Source organism: Coenobita brevimanus, chromosome 5 (genome assembly GCF_032717465.1).
Source record: "Coenobita brevimanus isolate Jiangsu-jjx chromosome 5, ASM3271746v2, whole genome shotgun sequence".
In the NCBI taxonomy this organism is placed as follows: Eukaryota; Metazoa; Arthropoda; class Malacostraca; order Decapoda; family Coenobitidae; genus Coenobita; species Coenobita brevimanus.
This window is the reverse complement of record NC_136958.1, coordinates 9954300-9961799: the sequence shown is the minus strand read 5'-3', so window position 1 is coordinate 9961799 and position 7500 is coordinate 9954300.

Below are 7500 nucleotides of genomic sequence, written 5' to 3'. Positions count from 1 at the left end.
TGGAAGCAATGAAGAAAGTTAAATTGGGGAAAGCCCCAGGAATTGATGGAGTGTGTGGTGAAATGCTGAAGCATGGGGGAAAGATAGTAGTAGAATGGATATGGAAGATGTGCAGATTGGCCTGGGAGGAAGGTAGAGTCCCGGAGGATTGGAAGTCAGGTATAATTATTCCCTTGTACAAAGGAAAAGGGGAAAAAGAAGTGTGTGGTAATCATAGGGGCATTTGTCTTCTTCGTATAATAGGAAAAGTGTATGGTAGGATACTTATTGACAGAGTTAGAGAAAGAACAGAGAAATTAGTTGGAGAAGAACAGGGAGGCTTTAGGAAGGGAAGAGGTTGTGTAGATCAGATATTCATTCTTAGATCTTTAGTGGAAAAGTTTCTAGAGAAGGGAAAAAAGTTGTATGCGGCTTTCATGGATTTGGAGAAAGCATATGACAGATTGGATAGACAAGGATTGTGGAAAGTGTTAAGAATATATGGAGTAGATGGGAAGTTGTTGAATGCTGTGAAGAGTGTGTACGATGGTACGAAGGCTGCAGTGCGTGTGGATGGTGAACTAAGTGAATTTTTCTCTTTGAAAGTTGGGTTCAAACAGGGATGTGTCATGTCTCCATGGTTCTTCAATCTGTACATGGATGGGGTAATAAAAGAGGTACAAGGTAGGATAGTGGATGTTGGAGTGGCCCTGGTGAGAGAGGATAGTGTTTGGAAACTCCCTGTACTGTTGTTTGCAGATGATACTGTGTTGTTGAGTGAAGACGAAGGGGAGCTGCAAGGCTTGGTGGATGAGTTTGGGAGAGTGTGTAAGAAATGGAATCTAAAGGTGAATGTAGGGAAGTAAAGTGATGGTCTTTGAGAGAGGTGAAGTCAGTGAATGTACAGGGAGGTTGGATGGTGAGGAATTGGAAAATGTGAGTACGTTTAAGTACTTGGGTAGTGTGATGAGTAGGGATGGAGGTTTGGAGGATGAAGTGCTTGAAAGGGTACAGCAGGGAAGAAAGGTTGCTGGTTCTTTGAAAGCAGTGATAAGAAACAGGAAAGTGAGCATGGAAGTGAGAAAGTTACTACATGACAGTATTGTGATACCAACTCTAACGTATGGAAGTGAAGCTTGGACGTTGTTGGAAGGACACAAGTCAAGAGTGAAAGCAGTGGAAATGAGTTATTTAAGAGGAGCCTGTGGAGTCACATGGAGAGACAGGCTGACGAATGAGGATATAAAGGAGCGTTGTGGTGTGGATGTGGATGTGATAGGAAGCGTTATGAGGAACACACACACACACACACACACACACACACACACACACACATATATATATATATATATATATATATATATATATATATATATATATATATATATATATATATATATATATATATATATATATATATATATATATATATATATATATATATATATATATATATATATATATATATATATATATATATATATATATATATATATATATATATATATTTACATGCTAATAAGTCTGTTTTGTATTTACATGTACGAGATTACAGTATATGTAGGTTGCCCTGGCTATCAGTTTACCGCATAGTTTGTACTCCCTCAGTCTGCAACATTCAAGTCACGTCTTGCAATGACAGCGCTGATGTATGAGAGGGTAAGAGGAAGAGGAGAAGGGGGGAAGAGGAGGAAGAGGAGAAGGGGGAAGAGGAGGAAGAGAAAGAGGAGGAAGAGGAAGTGAAGGAGGAGGAAGAGGAGGAGCAAGTGATCTATGAAGAATTAGAGGAAACGCAGGACAAAGAGGATGAAAAAGCGGAGGAGCAAGGGTTGGGCGAAATGGAAGATGAACCGGAAAGACGTAGATGAAGAAGACAACAAATACAACAATAACAACAATGACGACAACGATGACATCCACCACAGTGACTATCAATAAAAGTCACAGTAACAACAACAGAAACTAGAAAGCGCCCAGAGAGCGCATACCTCCCCCAATGCCGGATCCTGATCTGGATTCGCCCCCAAAATTAACCAATTATTTCTTGGCCCATGGCGCACCCTCCCACAAAATTTCATGGAAATTTATGGAGAACTTCTGGAGATATCGTGTGGACAAATAACTATCTTCCTCCAACTTCGTTGACGGAGGTAATAATGCAAACACCATGAAAAATAAGAACACGAACAATACCGAAAACAAACAACAATAGCAGTGGAATATGTGAATCAAAAGAAAAAAGAAAATAACGAGATGAATAAGAAAGGGAAGAGGAAAAAATTAAGAGAAGAACAATAACATAAATTTTAAGAATTAGGAGCGGCAGGAGGAATAAGAATAAATAGCAGGCAGTATATTATCATAAGGAGAGCAGTAACACCGGGAAGTAAAAGATGAAGAATATGATAGATAAGAAAAATAATAACAGGAAGCGTTATAATCATGTACCATTTTTACACACTATCTAAAACTACAGTCTCTCCATCTTGAATACCGGGTTGTTGCAAGAGATTAACACTAAAATATGATGTAGCCACAACGAAATAATGTGAAAAGGATTGAGAGCCTCAGTATTGTCTAATTCTGTTACTAAACTGCGTGAAATATGCTGCAGAAGAACATAATTCCGGGCTAAGTCAACGTGAGAAGAATATAGATCAGTAAGAAATGGACCGAGACTCCTCAGGCAGGTAGAGTCCCTTTAGTTAATGTATGATATGTCGATGCACTTCCTGGAACAGTAACAGGCTTGGAATGCAGAGGAGCGATTTAATATTGTACTAGAAATAATAAAGTATGGTTGCAATGTGACTCTGTGTCATGTTTCATGTCAAGAACACGTTCGAGTCAGGTTAGGTCCTTTCAGGTCATTTCAGGGGACTTATGGTTCAGTCATGTTCGAGGTTTGATGAAATAATAATGATGATGATGATGATGATAATAGTGGTGATGATGATGATAATAATAATAATAATAATAATAATAATAATAATAATGGTAGGGGGAGGAGGGAGTGGGCAGGATGGGCGGAATTGTTGACGGGTGGTGTGGCAAGGGATGAGAAGTGGCCATTATAGACTGGATGTTAAAGAATTCTTAACAGACACAAGAAAGGTGAGGAATAAAACTTAGCAGAGCATGCAAACAAGAGAGCCAGGATCAGCTGTGACTGTAATAAAGAGCACGGCAGGATGCAATGTTTTTTTATTTTGTGTGTCTGAGGGGGGGGGGTTACAGTTGGTTATCCAGTCATATTGGCAACATCTGACTGAGTGCCTAGAGAAAAGACTCGGCACCATTGCTCCTTCGTCATCCTCCCGAACAAAATAAGGTACTGGTATTATGGTAGGCTAATGCCAGGTTAGGCCCAAGATGGTTAGATACAGGTTGGTTTAATGTCAAAACACGGCTTTTCTGGTGATTTTATTGTTTGATTAACCAGATTCTTTCATCTACTCCCAAGCGATGATAATGTTACCGAAATCGTATCTCACTGAACTCTCTCCGATGTTCCCAATATGACTGAATGGCTAAGTGTACCTGGACAAACAAATTGCTGTCGGTACAGGGACAGTAAATCATGTAAACAGAGGCATTGTAGGGTAGATGGTATTTGGGTGAAAGCCTGGAGTTAATGTTTTTCCATAGGAAGGATAATTATACAACACTTTCATATAACGGGCTTCTTGTGAAGCGTGTAGCCCGTTCGCATCTAGAACAGGAATTGGGACCTGGATTGTCCTTTGGATGGTGTGTGTTATAGTGAAGGGGGAATATTTGGGTGCTTTCTACGCTCCACCTGACAAAGTCAGAGGAGGGTGTTGTTATCACTGGGATCAATAGGTATTCGTCCATAGAGCTGGGCAGCATGGTGGTAGTGCAGTTGCCCGGGCATAGCGATTTTGTTTCTGGGCCAGAACTCTGAAAACATTCACCAATAAGTCATGAAATTTCACATAGTTATGTGTCTTATGGTGGACTAGTGGCTTTTATAAATAAAATGCTGTGTCTTAAGCAGTTTTTTTCTTTTTTAATGAAAAAGTAAAAAAAATAAAATCCAGAAATTTCAATGTGACCTGCACAAGGAATCTGAAGGGCCCAGGTTGTGTCCTCAAGGCATTCTCCTTATATGGATTATCTTCACCGGGAGTTTGAACATGAGCAAAGAAAATACATCGTTACAAGTAAGAAAACGAATTATATACAATTAATACTTGTTAAAGAAAATGGGATATTTACAATGAATACTACTGGTATGTTAAAGAAACTGGTAATTTTATGAAGAGTGAATAAAGAGAGAGAGGGGAGAAAAGATTAATAAAAATGGAGAATGCAAAATACTAAATAAAATCAGAAATGAATAACAATATTAATCACACTCTTTAAAGAAAGTGACAATCTCTAAAGAAAGAGGGAAGGTAACTGGTAATATTCACAAATGTATTCATCAACTCAGAAACAGTTGGTGGTGCAGCAGTTGAAGTGTTCTCTGCCGCAGTGTGGAGTGGCGAAGCTGGAGGCTCCTCCCATGTAATAGAGCAGACGCATTGATTGGAGAGAGCAGGATGACGTAAGTCTTGATGTGGACGTACGTGAATGGTGACTCTCCGGCTGTTTTAGACGTAGCAATAACGTTTTTTGGGCGGGTGTTGTCAAGTGGGCTTAACTGGTCAGGGCGACTAACATGGAAGACTTTTTGTGAATGCTGCTTGAGGGTTTGGCAAGGACCAGGCGGTGACGTAAGGCTGCCTGTGGGGTGGGTTGCTTGGCCACGATGGTGCGAGTGAGGAGGTTGGAGACTGGCTGACATTCCCACAGGGTGCAGGTACAAGATCAAAAGTCGATGACAATTACCGCACCACGAAGATGCAGGACACACACCCCAGTGAAAAGACAGGAGGTGAAGACTGGTGATCGAAGTGGGAAAGCTGGCATGTGCGGGCCCCGGAGATAAGTAAATGAGGCTGATCACATTCACAGTGACAACCAAGGACACTTAGCGCAAGATAGGGTGGACAATGTTGGGTTAAAATGGCTGGTTAAGTATGCGTCAGAGCAGAGAGAAAACCAGGGTGGCTTGTACGGGTTGGGAGTGGCAAGCTGGTTATGTATAAATTAAGGTGTGGCTCACTGACAGTGTTTCTAACAACGTGTGTTGGAGGCGTGAAATATGCTGGTCAAAGCACTTTGCTGCCACCAATTTATACCACTTTGAAGTCAAGAAGGTTGTGTATAAAGTCCAGGGCATTTTTGCTGCTATACTCTTGACAAGAAGATTACAGATGTGCCCAGCCTGGGCCTTGCTATGGGACTATCCGACTAACCTATGCACTGGCCTATCTCCCAGCTCTTTAGACCTTAGCCATCAGAAATCTCCTGGACGGCGCCACTGACAACATAGATTCGGTCACGTAGACCACTATTCTGTCACCTAGGCCACCAGTGATCATAGCTACACAAAGGGTTACATCTATAGACTGTTTTATATACTGTATATATATATATCTATCTATCTATCTATCTATCTATCTATCTCTCTATGTATGTATCTATATATATATATATATATATATATATATCTATATATATATATATCTTTTTATCTATATATATATATATCTATATATATATATATATATATATATATATATATATATATATATATATATATATATATATACACACATATATATATATATATATATATATATATATATATATATATATATATATATATATATATATATATTTTTATATATATATATATATATATATATATATATATATATATATATATATATATCTATATCTATCTATCTATCTATCTATCTATCTATCTATCTATCTATCTATCTATCTATCTCTATATATATATATATATATATATATGTTAGATCACTTGCCAAAATCGCCTAAAAAAAACTTGGATTATTGTACAGAATCCGTAACTTCTTCACTGATGAGCAGTTAGCTATAATTTATAAGAGCCATGTGCGCTCTCAGCTTGAATATTGCTCACCCTTGTGGAATGGATGTGGAGAGGTTGCATTAAAACAACTAGACAAAATTCAGAACAAAGCTGTTAGAATTATTAACAACCCTGCCTTTACAAATAATCTACCTCCCCTGCAAGTAAGAAGGTATGTTGCCTCCCTTGCATTATTTTACAGATATTTTTATGGCAAATGCTCAGACGAAGTTGCGTCCATGGTGCCACCTCTCCATGCCTTCCCTCGTGCTACACGGGCATCTGATTGCGCTCATGACTGGAATGTCACTCAGCCATATTGCAGAACTTCTGCCTATCAGAAATCTTTCATTCCCCTAACTGTATCTCTGGAACTCGCTTCCCCAGAGTTGTTTCCCTCCAAATTTCAACCCACAGTTGTTCAAGTCTAACTGTTACAGATGTTTTATGAACAGAGGACACCAGTAATCTGGTGTATGGTTTATTGTTTTTATTCATTTGTTTTTCCTTCCTCCTTTCTGTTATAAAAAAAAATATATATATATTCATCTAGGCCCTAAGCATCCCGTGGGGTGCCACAGGAAATGACTGATTGATTAACTGATTAATTTTACAGCTACATCCGAAGCAAAACCAAATTTAAAAACAAAATGCAGTCCATTACAGATGAAGGGATCGTCTGTACACCAGAGAAAGATAAATGTGAAGCACTAATTAAAAATTTCCAATCAGTTTTTACAGTAGAAAATAATTTTTAAAGAGATGATATGGAACATGCATGCCTACACATACAGTATTACCAGATATACAAATATCAGAAATAGCAGTACAGGAAAAGTTAAGTAAATTAGACAAAGGAAAAGCATATGGAGCAGACGAAATTTCAGGTTGGGTGCTACATGAATGTGCAGAAGAGGTAAGTAGACCAATATACTTAACATTCAAGGAATCCTCAGGTCAATGTAAACTACCTGATATTTGGAAGAAAGGAAACATTGTTCCCCCGTTCAAGAAAGGGAATAGACAAAATCCACTCAACTACCGACCAGTATCACTGACCAGTGTAATTAGAAAAGCTGATAAGAAAAGTTTGAGTACACCATCTAGAAGAACATAGCATGATAACAGAAAGGCAGTTAGTTTTTAGAAATGGAAAATCATATGTTACTACTACTCCATTAAGCTATTATGACAGAGGTACAGAAACACTGTAGAAAAGAGAAGGATGGGTGGACAGTATCTACTTAGATTTCCAGAATGCATTTGACAGAGTACCTCACCGAAGACCTTTCAAGGAAACTGTAACATCAAGGAGGAGTCCAAGGCAACCTGTATTGTTGGATGCAGGATATTCTCAGGAAAAGAGAAATGAGAACAATACTAAGGGGAAATTCTCATCATGGAGGGAAATGACTAGCAGAGTTCCACAGGTTTTAATGCTGGCATCGTTTATGTTTTTAGTATATATAAATGACATAGCCATTAACATTGGAAATGAATGCTATCCAAATTTTTTGTTGATGATGCAAAAATACAAAGGAAATTACTAACAC